This window comes from Struthio camelus, chromosome 2 (assembly GCF_040807025.1).
Source record: "Struthio camelus isolate bStrCam1 chromosome 2, bStrCam1.hap1, whole genome shotgun sequence".
NCBI classification, from domain to species: domain Eukaryota; kingdom Metazoa; phylum Chordata; class Aves; order Struthioniformes; family Struthionidae; genus Struthio; species Struthio camelus.
In genome coordinates, this window is record NC_090943.1 from 99,596,814 (window position 1) to 99,623,298 (window position 26,485).

At 42.8% G+C, this 26,485-nt stretch overlaps 1 protein-coding gene across 18 annotated transcripts in view; it reads right to left on the reverse strand.

Annotated features, from left to right (window-relative positions):
• The window catches only part of ATXN1 (ataxin 1), a 287,878-nt gene extending 261,732 nt beyond the window's left edge, over nucleotides 1-26,146 (reverse strand). For 3 of the 18 annotated variants that reach the window (XM_068931763.1, XM_068931748.1, XM_068931756.1), the window contains exons 1-2: nucleotides 25,796-26,143; nucleotides 19,459-19,594 (exon numbers count right to left, since the gene is read on the reverse strand). The gene's annotated coding sequence lies outside the window, so the exon portion shown is untranslated. Of the gene's footprint in view, nucleotides 1-2,007; nucleotides 2,242-19,458; nucleotides 19,595-23,546; nucleotides 23,765-23,831; nucleotides 24,147-24,207; nucleotides 24,367-24,914; nucleotides 25,010-25,795 lie in introns of those variants that run through there. The other 15 variants (XM_068931764.1, XM_068931762.1, XM_068931761.1 and 12 more) reach the window with 12 other exon arrangements.
• Between the last annotated feature and the right edge of the window lie 339 nt (nucleotides 26,147-26,485).

Sequence of the window (26,485 nt, forward strand, 5' to 3'; positions counted from 1 at the left end):
CGATGTCTGCCCTGCGGCATGGGCTGCTACTTCTCCACTGCAGGCCGGGGACTGGAGCAAGGCCACACCTTTTGCACTTTTTTCAGAGCCTCAGGAGCTACAGATTGCCTGGCCACCCATGCCAGGAGCATGCCGGCGGCCCAGGAAAGCATCGTTTACAGGTCTCCCGCAAACTCTGCAACGGGGAAAAGCCCTGCCTGTGCACCCTCTGCCTCCTACCAGGACAAGATTTTACTCCGTATGCTGTACAACTCCGTCCTCTATTTCAGACTCTTCCCTCCTGAATCTTAAACCTCCTACTGAAGGACACTTTTCAGCGACTTGCCAGGCTGACTGTTTAAGATTAAGTAAAACTGTGGATGACTCTGCAGCTCATTGCACGTTATCATTCCAGGGGGTTGCTGTGGATGCCCTGTGAAGCAACAGCGGATACAGATAGGAACTATGCTGAACTCTCAAGTCTGGTTCTTCTCTTTTGCATCCATCTACAAGGGGTGCTGTGGAGTTTTTAAAAAGCTCTCAAGAGTCAGTTAAAAAAAAAAAAAATTACTTGCATAATATCTAAGTAACGTAGGGTTTTTCACTTCCACACTTTTAACAGCTAAAAAACGGCCAGTTAAATATTATCATCTACTACCATGGTAGAAGAATAGGTGCATTCTTACCTATTCATACTGGCAGTAATAGTTTCTTCTTATTCATATTGCAGACAAACAAAAACATTCCACTCTGAGGGATCATTTTTCCAGCAAACTAAGTTCTCTGAAAAGGGCCATAACTACACTAGTGCTAGCAGAATGTTTGGTAACTTTACAGAAGATGTCGTATTCTAAATAGCAATTGTTAAATTAGTTCACAGAGCTTCCATGTAATGTTTTCAAAATGGCCCAGATTAATTACTCTATTAGAACAACATAGTAGACGTTTGGAGATCAAATAACAGCAAGCGTATTCAAAGAGAAAGGCAGTGATGTCCATCTACTAAAAATGTACGTGAAAGAAGCAGGCAAAGTGACATGAAACTGTAATAATATAATCAATAACCGAGAAAATAACAGCGCATCAAAAATACACACTTCATGATTTCATTTTACTTCAAGCCTGTGGAAAGACCGAAAAGGCTCTCAACTTTTTCAATTTGCAGGCTCCCTCAAGTTTTTTCAGCAAAGGTGAAACCCTCTGGAAAGCAACTTTATGCCTGCTGACAGCCAGCTTACTTTTCTTAATCACATTCCTCTTCAGAAGCAGGCTGTTAAGTGGACTGGTCCACAGACCACAGTCACTGGTCACTATGAACAGCACAGAGCACACACTAAAAACCACCATTATATTACAACCCAATTAACGCACGTAACCAGCAATGCTTTACAGCTGTAACCTCCAACGGAGACTCTAATGATGTACACTTTCTCCACATCTAGCCACGTGCCGTGCAGTGCTATGGCATCCACACCAACCCAAAGGAGCAACATTCCTGAAGCACGGAAAATGAGGGATTGGACAGATCCAGATTATACAATATTTGGAGTGTATTTAAAGAAACTCTAGGCTTAGCAATTAATTAATTCTCTAAATATTGCCAGGGTATCTTTAACTTTCAGACCACTTCCAGCACTTCTGTGCTCTGCTGATGGTATTGAGAAAAAGAAAAGTCTGCTGGGAAAATAAAAGTGAGTACTAAGGTTGAATATGAAAATTCCCTGGGACAACAGACAGTAAGCGATGTCCTCACACAGATCACAGGGGCAAACAGCTCTGGTGGCTAAGGCCAGCACAGGGACACATAAACTAACCCCGGTCCCTTTGGTCCTTTTTGCAAGAGCTGCCTCTCGCAAGCCTTCTTGCAAATACAGGCTCCCCGACCACCCCAGGGCTCTGCTTTCTGCATACCTCTGGACCTGGGGATGCCCGGCAGGCCAGTGGAGGCACAGGTGCGTGGCCAGCCCCATTTTGGGGACCAACAGCCAGCACCTGCGCTGAGCAGCACAGGGAAACCTCACAACTCACCTGCAGGCCACTGCTCCAGCTAGCGCATAGCGGCTCCCTCCGAGACAGCCCGACGGGGCTGAGGAAAACCAGCGTGGGCTCGCTGATCACCCAGGAAGGCTGAGGAGACCCCGCAGGGGTGGCACGGGCTGTTTCCTTAATACGGGAGCTGCGTGGCCAGGAGGAAGCATGGGGCTCTGATCCCCAAGGCTGCAATATAGGCGCTGCTGGCCTCACTGCCGAGACCTCCCTGTTCTGCAAAAAAGGGAGTTTGAAGAAAAGCAGTCAATGTTATTTGAGGGCTACAGGCCCTCGCTGCAAGTAAATAAAGTGCAGCTTGCTTAAGGGTGGAGCACGGATAGGAAACACCCCTGCTCTCTGGCAGGACGGGCAGCTGTGAAAGGGAAATGCCCTAAAACGCAGCAGACTTGCTTAAGGTGGGAAACAGATTTATGACTAAAGCTAGTGGGATGCCTACAGGAGAAAGATATAATTAATTCATTTGTATATAGCACTCTTTATCACCAAAAAAAAAAAAAAAACCACAAAATTTCAGGAACCGTTTACAAAGTGTATTAGTACCATGGAAATGCAACAGCAAAGAGTGGGCAGGGGCAGATGAGAAAAATGAAAATCTAGCCATCTGCCTCCAAGCAATGCCGAATTCCTCAACAGCACGCATGCAGGCAAGGCCTCGGCTCTCTCAGCTGCGGTCAAAAGACCCTTAACACTCCTAATATCTTAAAATTTCTGGTCTCCTAAACACCCCTCTGAGAAGGACACATCTGGGACCACTTGCCCAGGGTTTGAAGTCGTGCTCCTGAGGGCTCAAACATAGCCCAGGTAACTCTGGCTAGAAACATGAACCACCTTTTTCTCCTTGGCCAACTGAACACCAGGTGAAACTTCTCAAGAGCAAACTAAATTAGACTCCTATTTTTTGTGTGCCTCCCTCTAGCAGTTTATCGCTTTTTTTAAAATGCAGGGTAGTAAACTACACTCCAGGAAGCAGGGCACTCAGCTACCGGGCTTCAGTACTTCACACCTGCATTAACGAACGGGACAGCAACACGGTAGGAAAACTTTCTGGGTTACAATCTGGATTGTAAGGTTTTAAAAATCATAAACTGGGAAACCCACTCCCCAGGTGGTTACTGATTCAGCTCTGAAACCAAGCATTTAATCATTATTTAGTAAAGGGAAGTTGTGGACAGTTACACCTCAGGGTATTTCCAGAAATAACAAATTTTTAAAATGCAAATTCACAAATTCTACAGCATACATAATTTGAATATCTAATGTACATCCTGGCCCCATTTGTTAGCAAGCACCACAGTGGGAACCGTTTTTCCAAGACTCCATAAATCCCCACTGACACATCAGAATGCAGTTTTAAATAATAATACAAAGATAAAAGCACATTATATATGGCATGCTTTGGAGTAGTCACCATATTCTCTGTCAATAACCTATGGATTAATAGGTCCCTGATGTGAAATAGCACATTAGCCACTGATAGCTCTACGGGACATGAAAATTCGTTGAGGATTAGGTGTATGTCACAATCTTTCATTCACATTTTTAACTTGGTCAGTTGTGCCTAACTACTGCAGTTTGGGTTTTTTCTGTTTCGTTTTTTCATTTTCTAAAGGTTCGATCCTAATTCTATCAATCTGCACGAACATCTAGGGAGCAGGTTCAGGTTCTAAATCAGAAGACTAATGTTATTTTAACAATTTACTTGTCTGTCCCTAAGAGCAGCTAGACTAGCTCAACAAATAAAAAGCCAAATTCATCTAACCTAGTATCCTGCCACTGCCGGTAGATGTAGATGATACTCAGCGAAACAGCCGAAAAAATAGGACAAGTATGGCATGTCAAAAAATAATCTGTTTTGGGATATGTTTATTCAAAGTTTGGGCTGTGTTTCCAGGTAGATCAAGATGCTTTTCCAAATAGGAGCCTTAGGAACGGGCAGTAAAACAGATCTATATAATCATCTGCAACAGCAGCCCATCTTGTAACAGGCCACAATCTCCTTAGGATTTTATTTTCTTATTTTTAATTCAGAACAGACGTCTGGATAGCCAGGTGAACAGCTAGCCACAAAGCAAGAAAACGTGGTTTACTGGTTAAGAACCAACCAAAGGCATGGGAGATTCACCGTCCGTAGCACAACAGGCTCCCTGTACAACGATGAGCGTTTGTACCTGTGCAGAATGACTTCAAATCCTAACAAACAGGAACACCCCCAGAACAACATTTTCCACGCGTTCCGCACACGCTGTGAATTACCTTACCAAGAACACAACCTGGTGGAGTAAGACCTCTGTGTATTACTATCTTGTCCAGGGCTCCTTAGTTACAGTGAGACTGCCCCTAACAAATTCAACAATTTGGGCGGGCTAAAATGCCATCAGCTGGAGGAGAGCAGTATGGTTCGATTGTGTATGCACAGCGGCAGGGAGCGATTTGGGTTTATTAGCAAAAAGTGCTGCTGTGTCATCCTTTGAAAAGCAATGCTGAGGACTGTCAAGGTTCCCAGATTCCTCAACACCCCCCTGCAAAAAGGTACCTCCTAGGGGTCACTTCTGTGCAGTTTTCGACTGCTGAGGCGTAGAGGCACTGCAGTGGTTCTAGCAATTGGGTCAATTTCTCTTCCTAGTTATAGGGAGTGTTACACGACTAAACTAAGGCTGCTTACATTTGACAAAGCAGAACGGTGCTCCTTTGGCATAAATACATTGAAGTACCTATAAGTACCTCAAAACATTCCAGAAAAGAAATTCTTTGTGAGTTTTGGTTTTTAAATACATACCTAGCTTTTTTAATTGTCTAGTAGGCAGCCTATGCAGAAAGAAATATTATACAGCGCAAAAGTATACTAAAATTGCATTTGCATTCTAAAGATAAAAATTGCTATTAATCACATCTGAAAATAAGAGGCTCTGAAAGCGCAATACATATTTCTGAAGGGAAAAAGAAGTCACAAGTACCAAAACACTCAGGAAGGAGGCTGACAAACTTTCCCTTCCTGCCCCCCCCCCCCCCCCCCACAAAATTTTTAATTAGCTTGCACATAGCATAGCTCAACATACAAAATCAAACTGGGACAACCTACACCAGCGTGTAAAGCCAAAAAATATGCTCAACATACTCCACGATAGGGGATTTTGGAAAGCCATGCACCTAGCAGTGCAACAACCAGCTAACTTACCAAATCACCTTCATGTCAACCTAACTGCCAAAAGCTATCAGAGACCTATCAACAGTGGGGGACTATCCGTAACACCATCGCACTATGCAGAGCAACAGCACGCAAACAGAAATGTTCCTCTCCCTTGTGTAGACCTACCTTGGGCTGGACACTTCTGCTTGCAAAGTACAACACAATCAATAGTTTTCACCAGTCCCCGTCTTTATTTTACTGCCTCCTTGGAGGCCAGTTTGTTGTTCTGAGAATACAAAGAGGCAACAGTCCCTGGGCTCCCTTCTGCAGGCCTGTAGCCTGCAACTTACTGAGTATTTGTACATGAAATGATGTGCTCTGATCCCACCACAAACTAGGCAGGCCATCGTGAACTTACAAGAAAATAAGAGGGTGCACACAGACATAAGGAAAGAAGGCTTGCTTGCTCCTTCAGTAAAAGGAACAAAAAAGCCAGCCCTATTTTCCAAAAAGAAAGACCTCTCCTTAATAAAGTATTCTGTAGTCAAATCTCACTGCTCAAGAAGGTAACTTTTACCACATCTCAAGTGACTGAGAGAATGGACAGTAAAGCCCACACATCCCCATGCACATTTTCTGTACCCGCATACACTCATACATTTGCATAAGTGAATCCAAACCACTTCGAAGCCCTGTGCTACTAATCATTTTGAGACAGTCTTCATCAAATAGCAAATGATGGGGAGAAAAAAAGAAAATTGACAGAAAAGCATTTCTCTGCTTCCAATTCTACCTGTTTAGGGGTATTCCCAAAATGGGATATTAAATGTCCAGTCCTGACACTGTCTCAGTTTTCATGAGGCATTTTTTCGTCCTATCTGAAGGGCTAAAAAACTGCTGGTTTTAGCTGATCAAAACGTTGTCTTTCCTTCTGCAGCCCTGGCATTCTTTGTGGTGAGACTGTTTCAGTATCAATATTAATATTCAAATGTCAAGTTTGTGACACTACATTTCCTGTATTATTTAAAACATTCAGAACAATTATTATCTGTGAAATATTAAACAATAAACTTTTGCTACCTGCTTCCAATTTCAACAGCCCTAGCTGTGACAGAACAGCACTTACACCAGTCAGATGCAATTTTACATACCGATGTTTTGTTCAGCTTTTTAGCAATACTCATACACTTCCCCAAATTGACTTTTGTTGTTTTTAGAAAAGCTACATATTTATTCTTTTTCTGGAGTGCCAATCGGGCTTGAATATCAATTGGAAGTTACAGTATTTAGTATTTCAGATTATTGTTCAACACACATTCCACAATCAATACTCACTTTAACACAGAGTGAATCATCACGCATTTTTTGAATACTTAGGGAAAGGTAAATTCTTTGCTAATTCTATTGCTCTTAAAAAAGGAAGGATCTTTCAATTTTGCTTTTTTTTTTTCCTGTTTCAGTACTTAGTTGAGTCGTTCTCTTCTGTAATTATCTAAACTGTGGTTATGTATCTTTGGTTATAAGGAGTATTTTTATTATAACATGTAGGTGTCTTAAAAGTAACATACGTTAGAGCTACAAAGCTGAGAATGCACTAAGCTGCCGCTCTTTCCTACCAAGCTACACAAGAGCTCGAGAAGCTTCCACATATAACGGTACGAAATGAAAACAACAAATGTCTGCTCTCGTGTTTAAAAAGGTGTATGTTAATTACAGAGACGTATTCTTCTCCTCGTCAAAGAGCAGCTTTATCAGGAACGCACAAAAAGCATGTCAAGACTTCCATTAACAGACAATATTACAAGGCAAAGACCAAAATGAAACATCCCAAATAATTCAAGAAAAGCTTTATTTTCAACATATGGCTTGGTCATACCATGAAGTACTTAAATATCATTGCACAGGTCAGCTCTTTCTGTTGTTCTTCGCTCCAGAACTGCAGACTGCTTTCAGAACGCGCACACTTCTCTCAGTCTTAATTAAATTCGCTCCAAATTTGAGCCAAAAGGTCTGATCCTAACCCTCTGAAAGTCAACAGGAGGAACGCCAGTGGGAACAGAGCCTAAAACAACACGTCTACAGTAGTCAACAACTCAAAGTTATATAAATGCTTGCTAATATCTCTATACTGACTGGTCATCAACATTTCCATTATAAACTTTGTACTTGGGGACGTTTGTATGTTGGATCCCATCCATATTTTTCTCGAGCCAGCTGAAAGGAATTGTTTTTGAGTGATACAAGGCGCCTCCCTCCCCTCCAGAGACCTGCAGACAACTAATGAAGCCCTCCTTTTCACATAAATTAACAGGATCCAGCCACCTTAGGGTGGGACCGGGTTTACCTTTGCTACAGTGTGCTTCTGCAGGGCTGTAAAAAGAAGCTTCAGTTTTGTTGCAGGAAATCAAGGGTGATGGGCTTTTTCATGTAGTTATGATGTGAAATAGTCAGGGCTAAAAATGCAACAATGAGGTTTAAACAACAGCTAATGCATAACGTGCACTGTAATTCTTCATTGTTCTGTTTACACTGCATTGAGAGTTATAAATGAAGGAATAAACAGCAAGATTCACGTTGCCAATGTAAGGAGGCTGTCAAAAATGCCTTTTAAAAAATACCAGGGATAATACTAACATCGCAGCCAGTATTCTTCCCACCCCAATTTGATCACTTGTTGCACCCAGAAGGACAGCTATGTTTGTCTACAGAGTCACTGCACTACTATAATTGAACTCATTATTTTAAAGTGTTTGAAGTACCTTGAGCATGACAGGAGACATAGAAAAACAAATTCCATTCTGTAATATGCAATTCATACTAATGTTAATTAATTCACATTCACAACATAAGCTGAAGCTGTTCCAAAAAATCCATTATGATATATTCTGAGAACAAGTATTAGGAGCAAAGCACAAAACTTGGCTCAGCCTAAGCAAGTCTACTGACACAACTTTATGTATCTTTCCCAGATGAGTTTGAGTCTTCCTTCTCATCCATGCTCCTGGAAAGACATCTGTCTAAGGCTCACCAAATTGCATGAGTCAATTATTGATTCTAGAGATAATTCTCCTCTTCCTGCAGAAATTAGTTGTTAAGCGGGTTAATACTAACAGTTTTCTGCAGTGATGAGAGTAAAATTTGAGTGGAACAGCTTCATGGTCTAGTTGAGAGGTCTAGCTGACAGAACTGGGGTACAGGTTGCCCCAGATTTTCACAGTAAAATATGGTCTTTCCTTCTCTTGTCCTTCCAAGTCTCCTCTGTATCTACCCAGTCACATTCAGACCCCTCTGGACTCTGGGAAGCAGAACCACATGATGAACAGGTGCTCACAAACTGGTCCTGCCACTACTGTCCCCAAAACTTCCAGCTGCCCACCCACATGAGACATAACCCTGCTGAAGAGGTTATACCAAAACACCTCACTCCACAGACGCTGAGGCAGAGGTAGCACGACAGACTCAAGTAACATGGAGCCGGTTAAGTGAGCTGAACACTGCATGGAAGCAGCTAAAGACAGGCTCTTTCTCTAGGACGTATAAACACACAGTTCACATATCTGTATTTCTAGCTGAACAGATTTGCTCTCAATACTAACCATAAACTTTTCAAGTCCTGAATAGAAGTTAAGACACAACCCAAGTCAGTAGTCCTACATCATATACTACAACCTTCTTCAAATACAAGAAAAACAAATCTCAGCTACTGAGTAAACCCCACCCACGCAGCCCACAAAACCTCTTATTTTCCATGCCCATCCAAGAACATGAATTGCCCAAAGACTGAACACCAATTCTTCACAAAAGACCTCTCAGCCCATCGGAGCGTCAGAATTCCTGGACAACCTTCCAACTTCCAACAACGAGGCTCTTATAAGTAGCAAATCGGCTCACATGCCCATGTTCTCAACAAGATACAGCAATACACTTCACATCTAGATGGTGACTTGCTTTAAGTGCATACTGACTTGTATAGGTCTCTATAAAGCACACACACAAGCATTTGACAAGTAAGTAGAAGGGAAATCAGTGGCTACAACTGCAAAGCACTGCACTGCTAGCCAGGGATGAAAAGCATACAATCCAATACTGAATGACTGCCAACAAGGAGGAGTCCCAGTTACAGGCCTCAAAAACACTTGGAAAGCTGTTACTTGGCTGATTACGTCTCTGTCAAAAGGGTAAGGTTTCAGAGCGGTGTGCACAGCAGATTAGATGCACGACTGCCAGTTCAGCCAGCAGAAGCTGCAGATCTGAACCACCACACATGCTCTGCAAATATACCCGGGCAGGTACTTGTAATGTAAAGTGCCTCCAAGCACTGCTGTTATAAAAATAATAGCAGTATCAGTGAAGCTGTTCATAGTACTTGGGCAATGACCATGCTACATGTTCTACCCTCTTTGAAATGAACTGGTCTGTAAGAAATTTTAAAAACAAAGTGAAGGATGTGGTAAAATTTGTAGCAAAAAAATAGTAAGGGCAGCGCCTCTTTGAAAAAAGGGACAATTTGGCATTTGCAGTGTGTACAAGATGTCTTCATACACTTTTCTGATTCCTTGCCAGTAACTATTCAAAAAAGACCACTTAACAAGCAAACAGGTCTTCAGCACAACAAATAATAAAAAAGAGAGCAAAGCTTGTGCTATTTAAATATCATGAAACATTCTGCTAATCATGCACAGATGGAAGTACAGACGCTTCTGCCAGACGCCTTGTTCAGAAACTTTGCTCTATTTTTAATTATTTGATGCACAGAGGACCTGTTCGCTGATTAAAGGACATTGCCTTTAAAAGGACTCCATCAATATGGACTCCTCTTTTTTTTTTTAATAGAGAATTTTAAAAGTAGTATAGCATATCTTTGAGTTCCCTGTACCACTTTTTATAATTTTGTAAGCACGGGGGATTTTTTTTCAGATGCTTCTCTCATCTTGGTAAACTGGCTACGTATGGGAAAAATGAAACCAACTATGCTAATCACAATCTACTGTCAAACATACTTAGTAAATGCATTTGGAAAATGCGCATTTTCCCATAGTATCCTTTAGTTTGGAACTATTATCAGATATTTCAGATAAAAGCATTATTTTTGACAGTTTTTCTCTCGTTCAAAAGCTTTTTTTTGGTGAAAATATATCATCTCCAAAATGTATCAACTGAAATATTTATTAAGTTAAATAGTTAACTTAATAAATATTTGAGAAATATTTATTAAGTTAAATGATAATATGGCTATAGCCATATATCATTTTGATAGTCAGGTCTTTGCAAAAATGCTTTATGGTGATATAAAACAGCTAACATAACTGTGGAGGAGGAGGAGAAGCAACCCTCCCATTTTTTCATTTCATATATTTTATGAATTTCACTCCTTTAGTGGGTCCTTAATTCCTCTATTTCTCTACACCAGTCAAGGAATTTCTCCCTCACCAAAAAGAGCCTCACTCAAAATGCATACCATGTTCAATTTCTTTTTTCTTCCTTTTTTTTTTTTTCCTTTGAATGAAGTGCTTTTCAAACCTTCTTTTTTGGTTTAGTTTACATTTTATCTTTAAAGTTTTGCAACCTGCTACTATAGGTTTTTGCTGCTGGAGCAGAAGCATAATATGAAAATGACTAGAAAATCAAGTACATCAGCCCAAACCATTACTTTTGTCTAAGCTGTATGATACATGAAAATTATATTCCATTTTTAAAGCTTCCCAGTGTTAACTATTTAAAGTGCCACTATTAACATAGTCAAAGAATCCTTTTATTAGGGTACCATGTGAGACTAATAAAATAATAGTGACCCATAATCTCATAAACAAATGACCCAGAGAAGATGGCTCCCAGGTCGCACTCAGGTACAGAGAAAATAACTGAATTATTTTTAAGCTGTCAACATGTAGTGTTATACAAACACACATACACAACTACTTTGTTAAAGACCAGCTGACAAGCCTGAAAAGCAAGATGCCTCCTGAAGAGGCACTGCAGCTGGAAGCCAGGGCAGACTGGCAGGGGCACACAGCACTGAAAATCCAATGTTCAGCTCCTGAAACAGGCCCCCACAGTGAAGCGTCAGAGAAGAAAAAAGGTTTTCCCCATGAGGAGAAGGGGAAGGCTGTATGGAGCGAAAGGCTTGTCCAGACAGATCATCAGGGTTGTAAAGCTCAGACTTCAGCTATGACTAACAAGGAAGGAAGAGAGGTTGATGAAACAACATTCAAATTTGCAGTTCTGTAGAAAATTACTGAGGTATTGAAACCCTCTAAGTAAAAATGGATTTTAGATACCTAGAAACACGCACACAAAAATCAAGCAGAAGAAAGGGCCAACACGCAATCAAAGTATTGTGCAGGTAATGAAACTGGCGAGAGCGCGGCACAAGTAGGTCAGATGCACAGCAGCGAGAAGTGCTGAGCACAGGAGAAGTGCCACAGAGGAGGGGTGAGAAGAGAAATTAATTGGCCAGCAACAAAAGGATCAAGTTTGGAAAAGCTTAGAACAGGACAGAAAAATGAAGGGGTGAAATACTGCCTGGGCTTTATAAGGAAAAGTTTGTCGAATTCAACAGCACATCCACCAGATGCACGGAAAGGACAGAAGACCGATGACACTGGACCGAGGAACAGTTTTCGTTCCCTCTCCACTTCAAGCAAAAGCCAAGATACTGCTCAGCTACCGTAGCAATAAACAACCAGCGTCCGATCAGGAACAGTGACCTGCCAGCAACTGCTCGGAGCTGAAAGGGCCCGGACTCCCCCGAGGTCCCAGGCCAGATCCCACACTCCGTTACGCCACATTTACACATGTGCGGCTCCATTTAAATCGTCAAAGAATGACTGGCGTAATGGAGCCGTCAATCAGACCCCTGGTATTGCACCGCCAGCCTTGGCTTAGCCCCTTATATACAGAGCACACAGAGTTCACGTGGAACAAGATAAGGAATATAAAAACCTGGTTGCTGCAGCACAGGCTGCACAACTCTGGCGGTTTCACAAAGCTACTCAGGCTAAACAAGAAGCTGTACAAACAGCGCTAAACACTACAGCCAGCAGCTTACGGTTCACAAGAAACGACAGCTACGAACAGCGCAGCTGCAAACAGCAGAAGTGTGCCTTCGTTTGCATTTCTTCCATTCCTTTCAAGCAACGTGACACTCAACAAGTTCAACTCCTTCGGTAACAGGGGTATATTTGACTGCTGCTGTTTAATGTATTCCAGATGTTTACTATATACTTTCTTCCCATCTTAATTTGCCTTAGGGCCCTTTCTGACTGTACTCTGACAGGTAACAAAAGAACATCTGGATAGCCGTGTCCTATAACAAATGTCATACTTCCACTTAGGAATTAATTTAATTCACTCATTCACCGGACAGAGTATTTCTCCTAAATCCGCCACAGAGCTGCAACAGAAATAAGTTAGAGATGACCAACGCATTTGAGGATCTATTCATACACGCTAATCTGCATCAGTCTCATAACCCAACACAATTCACTGGGACAGAGTTCTTAACTCTGTCAGCTTGTGAAAATACAGAACAAAATACGGACTTTCACTCTTTCTTCAGTCTTTCTGGTATTGTAGTGTCATCAAAAAGTCAATATATAACATACCTGTTCCCCATCCAGAAAAAAAAAAAATACAGTGCACTGTTAAACTATAGGCTATTGGTCCATGGTATCTATCGTCATTCTTTTTTCCCATAAAATAGTATCTACACCTCAAAACACATTACAGAGACAGTGCTGCAGTGTCAGCCATCTCCCTACAACTGTAAGGTTCACAAAGGAAATTACAAGTGATTTCCAGGACTGTATCATCAACAACAAAAGTTATCAGGGCAGACCAGTTAAAAAGTTATCAGGCCTGAGGAGTAAGTTGAACAAAGAGTGGTTTGGACAGTTCACAACGTGGATGACCTGCACTGCAACCTTTCGCCTCTGAGCGGGTGGCTCAAGAGCAGCCCAAATCAACATCTGACAGCTCCTTCGCTGCCCCTGTTAAAATAAATCTGACACCCGAGCTCAGGATGCACGTCCCTCCATGACAACTAGGATGCTTTCCAGAAGGATCAGCCAAAGGACAGCTCCCCGGTATGCAAGATCACAGGCGGGGTGTTCTGTTCACGGTGGTATTTCTTTTATGACTTCTATGGAGCATTTCTGTTTTCAGCGATGTATATTTAGCACAAGTCGAGATCTCTTGAGTAATTAAAAAAATTAAATAGAACAGAAAATTTGGAAAGCAAGGGTTTTTTGTCTTTTATCCATTTTGCCTATTGTTTGTGTCTTTGCTTTGAAAATTTGAAACATAAGTAGAAAAAATTCTGCAAAAAAGTAAAATGGAACTTGCTTTTGCATCAAAAATAAGAAACATCATCATCCAAGCTACAGCAAATACACAGACAGATAGAATACAACTGTGTTAGTATTTGAATTATGTACTTCAAGCCACCTTTGATCAACATGATTAATATTCCTTTCAAAAGATTTTATAGTTGGTGTACTTCACGAACACAATTAAAGTAGATTAATCTGTTCTGAATTCTATGTTTCATAAAATTACTGTTCCTCTGATTAATTTCACAAAAACACATGTAAATATGTACTAATGCATTTTCCTCATTGATAAATAAGCCTGTGACTGAGCTTACACTGACTGGCCAAGAGATACGATTATGAGTCTCTAATAAATCATCAAGCCCGATTACGCAATATCATGTAAGCTCATACACCAAATTCTGCACTTCCTTTGCCACAAAAATAAAAAACAGCCCAATTCTCAGCACCTGATCAGCTAAAACAAAATTCTTTAGGTACCAGTACCTGCGGGATACTGCTGCTAACTATTTAGTCAAAGTGACTGTAGCTGATTCACAAACCTTTTCCTACTGAAGTCAATGATAAAATTGCAATCAAACTGAATAACATGGGGGAATTTCAGAGAACGGTGAACAGTAAGGGGCCCATCCAACCCTTGATCTGCAGGAGGCTCACTTTGACCTTAGTGGGACTATCATGAGCAGACCAGTGTCATTTCACCTCATAAATGCCCTAGCCTGGGGCTGTAGCTAAGCATCGCTGAACTCAGGTATCCTCTAGGAAAAGAGCAATGTCAGCATTAGCAACGGGGCTTGTAATGCAGCCCACAGCCAGGAACTCGGGTTGCTGTGGCCACAGGAGCAAAAGAATGTAGAAAAGGACTGGGGAAGAATAAAGACAGAAAGGTAACAGCAGAGAAAACAAAGTGATATTGAAGTATCACATATTAAAACGACTCAACAATTACCAGTATCAACTGAACTGTAAAACAGATATAACAAGATGTTAAAAAATGGTGATTTTTTTTTTTTTTTTTTTAAGAATAAGATTTCCTTTGAAACATATTATTTCCGTGGAAGGGTAGAAATGATACGCAGAAGGTCTCTCTGACACAAGCTTCTACTTCCTAATGTCTAAACTGTGCTAGCTTTTGTTTTGTTTTTTGGAGGGATTATATATTTAATATCCTGTTTGCAGACTATTCTATTCAAGACATAATTTTTAAATGCAAGTGCAACAGTAATCTAAACTTTTTTTTTTTTTTGGTAAATACTGTGCATCACTCACATTAAGCTTACCATTAACTGTGAACTGTTAATATGTCTTAGTGTGGTTTCAATGTTCCTATGGCAAGGCTAAACAGTGTTTAGAAAACAACGATATCCCCAGGCCCACACTGTAGTTTCTGAAGCACAGATTAAGCACGATATTCTGCTCAACAAGCTCATCACTGTTAAGTAACTCATCAGAAAATAAAGAGGGAATTATCAAATGGGAATTGCCAAGTAATTAGTTCTCTGAAGCAGATGACATACAACTGTTAAAGGGAGGGGCTTCTCTGTTAGTCATATGTCAAAGTAGAGCCTACTAATCTGTAAATAAAAATGCATTACATATCATTAGCGTTATGGGTTTTTAACCCCTAGTGGCCCACAGGGAATAAACTTACTATTTTTTCTAGTGAAATAATCCACTAAGTTTTTTTTTTTTCCTCCTGCATACAATGAATTTTCAGATTATTCTGTATCTTCTTGCTGTCAGATTATCTAGGGAAAGCTAGGAATACAGCACGGAACCGGAGAGGTGATGTGCTCAGGGGCTAAGGCAGAGGAGAAATCCATTTACTATCACATTAATTTGAAAAAAGCACTCCCTACTGGGCTACTAGGTGTGCCGCTGACAAGGAACAAGCACCAGTGAGAAAATACTCACTGGCACCACAATTCTGAGCACAGTAAAGAAGGACTAAACCTGCTTTTTGTAACTATCTTCCTCTATTAAAACCTTTCTTTCAAGTAGTCAGCCTCACAGAAAAGTTAACTACAAGGCCTTCAAGTGTGAGTCCCTAACAAACAAAAATGTAGTAACCGTCCAAACCACACTCTGATAGGAGTGCGAAACACTTAAACTCTTGCATTTTTTATGAACTGGAGTGTGCCTCAACAAAACTTTAAGTCAGGTTTTCAGCTAGTCCCAAAGATTTGCCTCCATCACAGTATCTCACCTGGAGAAACCTCTCACCTAGCACATTCAAATTCAGATGCTGCCGCCTGGGCTAACTTTCAACTAAAAACATTCCCCTAGAGCCGAGGCAGGACAACAACCAGGAGACACGCATCTGGCCAACTCACACACCCAAAAGAGAGGGAACGAGGACAGCACGCGGAGATGCTGAAGCACATACAAAGCTAGAGACCACTTCCCATAGGCTAATCACTTTTGGCCTTCAGTGCATAAAAATTCTCTAACACATAGCCTAACATCCAAAAAATAACATATTATAGAAGTGATGCCAGTATGTTAAAATTCATGGGGCAGATTTCTCCACATGCTGTCATTACTTTTACAGAAATATCTCTTTGGAACAGAAGTTGGAACCTGAACGAAAGCTCAGGTCCTAGCTTAGGTCTCATTATGACCATGAGTCTAGTACTCTTATCCAGGCAGATCACTATATTCAACCGCATTTATACTTTAAATCACGTCACAAAATTTTCAGTCAATCTGACACGAGACTAGCAGTACCTGCTGAAGGAACAACAGAGCAAAAACATGAAAAGTCAACTCTGAGGTGACAAGGTAGGGCTGAGCAGACAGCAAAGATTCACTTCTAATATGTTAGTCTGCACTCACAGCTTTGCATTTACTTTTAATGTACTGACTCACACACAAAACAATTAAAAAAATTAAATATGATTTCTAATTACTATCCAATTATATCCAGTTTACCTCTCCTTTTTTCCTTGTGTTCTTAATGCATTCATAATCTCTATCACCTACCTTCTTTTAGTGCTACAGCCACTGTAAGCCTTGACAAACAGTATAAGAGGGGAAAGACAAAATCAACTGTGATAAAAGATCATCAATATGGCAATCAAAAAATTGCCACTGGATGGACTAACATAGAGACAGATTTGCTCTTTTTACATTCACCACAACATATTTTAAAAGGCTATATTATCATGCATTTACAGAGAAGAGTAGCCAGAAATCTGCATTAACCAGAAAATATGTCTTCTATAAAAATATGCCACACTAGGTAGTAGACAGATACAGTTATGGAAAAGTTCAGTAAAAAAAGAAAAACATCCTACTATTGGGCTGCTGCTGTATAGTCAACCCGATGTTATAATATGATTAATAGATATCAAGTGACTCGACAGTGGAAAAGATTAAAAAGAAGTCTTTAGTTGTTAAAATGTCCAGTGTCTCATGCAAAATCCTCTCAACACAACTGCTTAAAAGAAAGCATTGAGTCATTTGCCTATGTGGAAGGAGGCAGTGCACACTCTGAACAAATAACAATAACTCTGTGTTTTTTAGCTCAGGCTAAAATTAACCAAAGTCAAGATGAAAAATAAAAAAAAAAATCCCTACGTCTCTATTTATTTTTTATTTTTTTATTTTTTTCTAGTAACCCTGATGTCCTTATTCAGGCAAAATGCTTAGCAGGCCCTGCAAGGCTGCTGCTTGCATCAGAAGGATAAACATGCCTGAAGCTTACACACAGCCGCAACGTGCTCCCGGCTGCCACGCGGTTTCTCACACAAGTAAAGCTACAAATGCACGTGCAGCGGCATTAGCCCTGAAGCAGGGCTTGCAGGATTTGATTTCGGGTGCGTCCAGACAGGTGTCCCTGACATACCATCCCTCCGACGGATGCCGTGGTAATAACCCAAGTCTGCACGAAATGGAGCAGGGCTGTTGCCACCTTTACCCCCGAACAAATGTGAAAGCCGGAAAAGATGATGGGTCTGAGCATGCAGTGCTCGATCTTGATCTGTGAAACCTATTTGTGGCTGCTCGCTGCACTGCGCCGGGGTCACGTTTGTTTCCCATGTTACTACTTTGGGCGCCCCTCTGTTAAATCAAGTGACCAAGATTACATTAATGAGCAGGCAGTCTCTATCCCAACAACTTTGGCTTTACTTATTTTGTGGGTCTGATTTTGATTGTTCCCTGGAGAAAATGAGAACTACCTAATGAAGGCAACAGAGCTACCTCAAACGTGGTGACTAAATCAGCATGTTCAAGAGCAAGAAAAGAACCCAACACAAATTTGACCTAAGAGCCACAAAAACAACACTGTACTTCCAAGCTACGCTGGTACAGAAAAAAGCAGTATAGGACCATACTCCTGTCTTGCCTGTAGCCAAAAGTCCAGACTTAACTGCTTTTGTTTTTTTTTTTATTCCAACATGATTATTTAACACTTAATATATTCTTTATCAAGCAATCACAGGAAATGCCAGTTGCTAAAATATTCAAGGTGACTTAGCAATACATTGCGAGTAGTACAATGTGAGTATTCATAAGACACTTGGATTTGACCAATAAATTATTACTCCTTCTAGTTGAGAGACAGAAGCCTTTCCTGCAGTAATCACTTCTGCAAATACAAACAATTTCACACAACCTAAGCTAATTCTGAAGAAATGAAATGCCCTGTGGAAATGTTAGTGTCATGACAAAAAGCTTCCTTCTACTTGATCTCTCGAGTCAATAACTGCTATCAAGCCGTTTTTCTTTCAAAACCGAAAGACAAAACGTGTCAGCGCATGGGCGCTCTCTGGCATTTCACTCTCAAGAAAATAATACTGCTCCAAAGAGATATAGTGGTTACAACCCACCCCCACCATTCTGGCTCATTTGTAAACCATAAGAAGCATGTCTTTACATGTAACTACTTGCTTAGATAACTTCCCTTTAAAGCACAGCACCCTACCCCGCAGCCACAATAAAATGTAAATTATGTGCTGCATACTTGTCTGTGACATGCTGTATACGTTAAAAAGCTACTCTGCAATGGACACTTTCTGACCAGCTTCTCATAAATAGAACGCTATAGTATTTAAGACTTCTGGCTGCAAACTGGGAAAAAAAAAAAAAACTTTCGAATTTCTGCAACTAACCACTATGTTTAATTTTCTATTATTTAAAGACAAAGATAATTTTCTTCCTATGACCTTTATCTGTTCTTTTCAAGCATTAGCAGTATTGCCAATCTCAAGTACTCAAAACATGAGACAGATCCAAAAAAACAGACTGGCATAATGACAATCAGGTTAAAGAAATAAAATAAAAATTTATGTTCTTTTTATTGGCAGTATGATTGTTGAATCTTTAGACTTGGTGTTTTCAAGGCATTCTCCCCAACCATATGGGACCAAGAGGAGAAAAGAAGAGAGGAGAGAGCTATTACGTGCACTATTATGTCCAGTCTGGTTGTGGAATTTCAGGGAAAAATCAGAAGAATTGAAAACACTCCTCAAATTAGAGTCAGACATCCAGGCACGTCAGTAGTGGCTAGTTATTCTAAAGTTATCATCTTTGTAACAGAACAAGTTTAGTGCACAAGAGGAAATCAGCACACTGAAAAAGTCAAACAGGCTGCAAGCAACAAGAACCACTAACAGCGTTCGTAAAAAACTACATTATCTTACACATGGCATTTTACAACAAAAATCAGAGACGATAAACTTTTTCATTCATACCATCATCTTTTTTTAATAACTGGTAGTACTCTGACCTGAGGTGAAGATAAAACCACTCATCTGGAACCCACTGTCCTATAAGTCACAGAGCTGAGTCACCAGAGTTAAGGCAATTTTTTTGACTAGAGTTTTCAAGGACCTCTACTGCCGAGCAAGGGAAATATAAAAATTTCATGGGGAGTTAATTGGGAATATATCGCAAGGTATCCATGTTGATTAGAACCCAGAGCAGACCATATACACTTGTTAGAGGAAGTAAGAGGCATTATATTCTCACCTTATTGACAGTGCATGTCTGTATGGTGACGATAAAAATGGAGGTGGTCACTGTCCTACAGGGGTCAAGAATAAATTCACAGCTCGTATTGCTTGCCCATCTGGTTTGGCCTGCAACCTGACCGGTGATCCAGCGGCTGAGGAGACAGAAACCAAAATAAAAAGAAACAACAACAAAAACACAGTTAAGGGTCAACCGATTTACAACATGCTACGATACTCTAACGAAACCTGAGAGAGACCGCTTTAACTATCACTCAAGTGCAAACCAGCTAGGGATTTAATTCTGCAGACAGAGCACACACAGTAGAGAATATAGTCCAATTTTTCAAACCAAGTGCTCTTCTCCGAAATATGATCTTAACGAGGTGAAGAATCATAAGCGAGTTGAGATGACCATCTTCACTGCCAACAGAACATATTTTGTTTGAGGAGGGGCATCATCCAGAAGACATACTGCCGCAACTACTACTATTAGATGACAAACAAGTAGCTTTGGGAATATGACATTACCTTGTGCATTATTTCGCCATTCCTTCAATTAACATGCTAAGTCAGAGTTTATGCACATTAGTGCAGATGCTCAAATAATACAAAGGCAAACACTATGTGTGAATTTTTCTACTTCTGTATTTTTATTCAGTAAAATTACAAAGAGCTAGCATCAAATTTCTGCTGACATCACACATTAAACAAAATGTATTCTGTTTTTTTCACTTGGAATCTCACCAAATATTTTTATCACTCTTGGGACAATAAAAGGATTTAGTGGGACCATTTCTCTTTTACTGAGAAGCATTTCTGTTGTTTCGGTTTATGAACATACTTACTTTACTGAACATCCTATGTATGGAAGGATTTACACACATACTTAACTTTAGATAGGTTCTTTAATCAACCCTCATTCAGGAATACCCTCACTGGGGCAGGTACCAAAGTAACTTTGCAGACTGGGCCCTATATACGCACACAGATTTGCCTATGTTTTAGGAGGGTCTCATACCGTGGTCCTGAGGGGAAAAAAAAAATCATTAAGCATTATATTCCCAACACATATCAAGGAGGAACTGCAGTTGTCAGTCCAGTTTCTGTTGTTTTACAAAAGCTAGGAGTCTGCAAAGTTTCTTGCATTGAAAACATTAGTCATGTAAAAGTTTTGGCTAAGCCAAAACTCGGTAAGACTCTTCAACTTTTTTATGCAAAAAACGTGAACCACTGAATACGATGCGTATATAATATCTGACCCCAAAATACAGTGCCTTTGTCCAAATACCTGTATATTTATTTATCTCGCTTCAAGTTTTGCACAAAAGCAAAATGAAAGGACAAGGTCAATATTTTCAGTTTGCAGCGCTTAGGCTATTTAACTTCTTATGCAGAAAAGTCACTGCAATATAGCACATCATTTCTTTGATCTGAAATATTTACCTGTGCCAAGCCTGCCGTACTCCTGTTCCCCATGCTAATTATATTTTTATTTGTGGAAGCAGAGTTGGTTACGGTGGCCTCAAAGGAGAGCTACGTCTAAATCTGTTCTCTGAACTGTGTAAATTGTACATACAGTACCTGCACAGTCGTCCAAAACAGTTAATCTTTCAGAACCTGTATGCTCACCTAAGGTTGTTATATTGTCAGACTTCTCTGCAACCACGCAGCCTGGTGAACTCCTTCTAACGCAAAGCAGTAGGGCTGCAGCTAGCAAGCACTTCAGACTGCATATGCAACTCTGATCTGCATTTCCTTTAAAGCCAGCGATGCCTCTTTATTGCATTTCCCCTCCAATTAGCACACCCCAACAGAAGCAGTACACTGTATGAACAACAGCAACGATAATCCTGACCGCTGTGTACTGAGATGTGCCGCTAAACTTCCGTAAGGGAAAAATCAGGTCTTCATTTTGTTTTACTAGCTATACTACCAAAACAACAATTTTCAAGTTCTAGTGTTTAAATCATCAGTTGCTTTTCAGGTGACTGCATTTAAACGTCTTTTTTTTTTTTTTTTTAATTAACATGAAACTAGGCCACTGGATCTATTACATAAAAAATGTTGTTGAACAAAATTTCAGGTCTCTTGTAAAAAGTCTTTTAAAATATTTTTTTTTCAATCCTTCTAAGTAAGTTAAAGCAGGCCAAAAGGGCAAGGGAGATGAGTTGCACTGTTTATTTTCAAGAAGTCTTCTAACCATGTATATACGGCCTTTTGAAAATAATTACTTTCTAACGCTCTTAGTCACACCGGTAATTTGTCTTACAATAAAATATGTATAAGCCACATGAGGCACTCACTCACTCTATAAAGACTCACTCTATAGGAGTCATTCGGTGCGTGATTACTTCACTTTCTTCAGCCAGTGCTCCTAATAGGCTCTTCTATTTCAAGCTATCTCCTTGGTGTGGGGGCCCAAAACAGCAAACAGCAAAACAGCTCTGTGCAGAGCAGAGAGTATTCTTTCACAATGAGAAGGGCAAGTCAGTCAAGGCACTGAAAAGCTGCGTTTCAGCCTAAGAAACTGCCTGTGAACTCCCCGTCCCCTTGCCCCTCTGAGGAGAAACACTTCTGCCCGGCAGGCAGGCAGAGACCTGCCAGCTCATTACACTGTACCTGAGACCGTGAGCTGCCTGACAGCGCAGCATCTGAACCACTGACAGGCATTTCTCCCTACCTCCTCCACCTCCTAGATAGAGCTATCTATTTTACTCCGATATTTCTGGATAGCGTGATGCTCCAGCCTGGATACTACAAACATTTGGGAACTGCAGGTACTGAGCTTCTCTATTCCTCCTCATCGACAGAAAATCCTCTAGGCCAAGTTCAGTATTAGTGTAAAGGCACACAAGATTAGCAACTGGAATAGAGGTGTTAACTACTTCTACATGTGGTTAATACAGCTCCTTAATCAAGTAAAAATCCTATTTAAGCCAATAGTACTTTTTGCCTTAAAAAGATATTTAAAAAACTATGGTAATACACAGGAGATCACTTTCTGAGCTCTGTTACTCTACTATTGCCTGGATTAAGTCCAATAAATGGAGTTATTCTAGATATACACCCATGTAAGTGGCTCAGAATCCAGTCCACTGGAGTCACTCCAATTTATGACACTGGAACAGAGTGCCACATTTGGTGCCTTCAAAAAAAAATTGTATGTACGTTTGTAAAAGAGTAGTTCAAGAGAGTGGTGTCCTAACACTGAGAACGAAGACAAACGCGCATTCTTTAGTTAAATGCATTTTTAGCAGCACTGCACAGTTTGAAGCTACTTAGATTGCATATTTTTTTCAATGCATTATAAACTTCGTGGCAGAAAAGTCTCCTGCTCTGTTGCTGCAATATTTTCACGAGCACAAAAGCCAAAAAACAAATGCAAAAAAATCAATATCAGAAATGAACTATTCACTAATGAGAATGTCTCAGACAAAATTGCTTTTAATAGTACATACTCCATAATTTTTTATCAAGTGAAAATGAAAAGTCAGCTTTCACCTAAAACATAAAGGCCTAGAACTTGCTAAGAACTATGAATGTGCTCAACAAATGCATTGTAAGTGATGATAATGATACGAGGTACCACCGATCTTAATTTTACTGGTCAGAACATGTAAAGTATAGTACATGAATGGAGAATTACAGGTCTGTGGCCTAAAATACTAACGCACGGAGAGAAACTCTCATGAGCTTACGAACCACTTCAGCCTGCAAGCGGTTAAAACAGCCAGCCAACACAAAAGGACGACTCTGAAGAAACTTTTATGCGAGCTTTTATAAACGAAGAGGATTTTTAAAGGAAGTACCACACCTCTGCTAATTCGCTAATAATCGGCACAAGCGGAACCGACGATTTGGCTAACTCGATACGCACACCATATACTATGCCTGATACTACAGCACGCAAGGAATATTTTCCGGCCGAAGGAGGGAAACGCTCAGGGGCATCCTCCGATATCCCGCGGGGTAAAGCCAGGGGCCGCCCGGGCTGCACGGGGCGATACCACCCGCACGCCCCGCGAGGTGGCCCGGGCACACAGCGGGCGCACGCGCGCATGCACACACACACACACACACACACACACACACGCGCACGCACACCTGAACGGACGAGAAATACCGTCTGTTACCATGGCAGCCTCATCTAATTACCGGAGCGACGGGGGCTGGAGTAGGTGCCCTGGAAACCTGTGCCACCGGCACGCAGCTACGCGGGAGCGACGGGCGAGAGCCGGAGGGGATCTATCCACCTCCGCCTTACGTAAAAAAGCCGTGCGACTAGTAAAGTCGCCCTCCAGAAAGCACCGCTGCCTGTAAAACAGTGGGCCGTTTGTACGGACAAATTAGGGGCAATAACGTAAAAACTACATCGTGCTGTTCTCTCACCGTACCTCAGCAACAACTCCAGTGCGGCATTTTTTCCCCCGACCAGTCTCAATTTCTTTTCTCCCTCATTCACAACCTTTGATCCCTGTTACAAAGCTGAACTGTCTTCATCACCCAAAGAGAAATAGATTAACGTGAAGGCTGGATTTTCCTTTAATGAAAGCTTTCAATCGAAACCGAAATTAAAAGTCCTTGACTTCCCAGCACGTAAGCGAAGTAACTCACTATGCCTGACCACATCTGACATGTAAAGTAACCATTACCGCATAAAATAATACATTACCATGAACAGTAAAGGTTAAATGCAACTTGCCTTACAAAATACAAATTTCTTTACCATATGAAATGGACAAGATCTCCAGCAAAGGTCACCTACCTGCACAATTCCTGATTCGTCCACAAAATACATCTGTAAGGAGCAACGTTTTACCAAGCTAGCTTCCTTCGTGTGGGCATAACAGGAATGCCTTGTAATTTCTGCTAATTCTGCCTGGAGTTCAGGCTCACAGGGGAGAGATGCTGCTTGGAGGAGTCCCTATTACACAGCATACGGTAAACAAAATAAAAATAGCCCGTCGTTCCTGTTATCTACATAGTGCATTATATAACGGGCTTCCGACTTGTTTTCTTTTCTATTATTACTCTTCAGCAATTCCTCCCCTTCAGTAACATGTAAATCGCTCCCCATTCTGTCATTTGATTATTACCGCTATTACTATTACAGCCGGCGCTAACGTTTTCCAGCACGCTTTAAATTAAGACTCCGATATGCTCAAGGAACCGCATTTTACGGCTTCAGCACCTACAGGCGTCTAAAAACAAGGATTGGGGGGTGGGGGGAGAGGGAGGGAGGGAGGGAGGGAGTCATTTATCTGCGTTCACGCCGGCAAATTCCGCCGCTTCAGGCAAATAAATAAATAGATCTCAACAAGTCAGAAAAATATATATAATAATAACCGGGGGGGGGGGACAGCGTCGCCCGGACGGGGCTCCCGCAGCACCCCGGCCGCCAGCGGGGACCCGGCCCCCTCCCGGCCCCGGCCGCCCCTCTCCCCTGCCCCCCTCCCCCCGCGCTGCCAGTACCAGGTGGCGCCTCCGGCCGGCCCGGGCCCCTACGTGCGGCAGCGGCGGCGGCGCGGGGCCGCTGCCGGGCACAGCCCCGCCGCAGCGCCGCCTCCTCCGCCTCGCCCGCCCCCCGCTTCATTCACCCCTCCGGCAGCCGCCCGGCCCCTACTACAGACGCCGTGCGGCGGCGGCGGCCGGGCCCCCGCCCCGCCGGGCCCGCCCGCCCGCACGCACTACACAGCCACACAACCTCCCCACCCGCCGCCAACGGCCGCACACTCACCCCCCCCCCAACCACTACACACCACCACAACCCCCCTCCCCGCACAGTCAGACACACACACACACACACACACACACACACACACACACACACACACACACACACACACACACACAGCCCGAGGCCGCCGCCGCCGCACCAGGGGCGGCCGCGGCTCGCAAAATGTCCACCGTCCCCGCAGACACCGACACCCCCGGCCGGGCCGCGCCGCGCCGCGGCGGGGGGGGGGGGGTTGGGAGGATGAGGAAGGTGCGGCGGGGGGGGGGGGGCGGAGAAGAGAGGGCCTCACCAGCAACTCCGGCCGCGGGGCTGCCCCCCCCCGCCCCCCGGCCCGGCTCCTTCCCTTCCCCTCGGAGGACATTTCCCGCCCGGCCGCCCCCTCCCGCGGCGGCGGCGCTCGGCCATTTCGCGGCCCCCCGCGGCCGGGGCCCGGGCCCGGGCCCGGGCGGTGCGCTCCCCCCCCCCCCCCCCCGCAACCCTGTGTTTTTCCAGCTGGAAATCGCTGGCGGTTCGCAGTCTAAACAAGGGAAGAAGCCGGGGAGAGGGAAAGGGGGGGGGGATGGAAACAAGGCACAAAAAAAAAAAAAAGCTGAGGAGGAAGAAAAAAGCCACTTACTGTAAAGTGTCAGTGGAGGTGGGGTTGGCGGGGGGGGGGCCAGAGGGAGACTCGCGCACTAATGTCCTCCTAGCTGCTCACAGGGCTTGGGGCTGCTTGTTCGGGGCGGGGGGGGGAGGTGGTGGTGGTTGTTGTTGTTGTTTGGTTGGTTGGTTGGTTTTTTTCCTTCCCCCTGCAGTGACACAGGTCCGGGATGTCTCCACCACTGTAGTAGAAATGATGTCTGCGGTACAGAGCTCGCTCCCTCTCCTCTCTCTCTCTCTCTCTCTCTCTCTCTCCAGTATGTAAATGTGTAACAGAAGCCAAATATGGAGCAGTTGGCTGCCTCTGCAACAGCTCAAGGATCCTACTTCATGCAAACGGGGGGGGGGGGGGGGGAGAGCAGGGAGAGGAGGAGGAGGAGGAGGAGGAGGAGGCAAGGCAGCGCTTTGGCAGGCGGCCAGCAGAGCCACACAGATTATTGCATCCGCGCAGCGCCGCCGCCGCCTTAACCCTTTGCGGCCGCTGCTGCTGCGGCGGCGGCTGCTGCGCGCCCCGCGGGCCGCCGCGTCGCCCCTTGCGCCGCCACCACCGCCCTTTTATTTTTTAACACCTCAAAGGCCAGGCCGGCTCCCGGCGGCGGGGTTCGTGTGCGCACGCCGCTGCTGTGCACAACCGCCTGCTCCTCGGGATCGCCGAGCACTTTGCAAG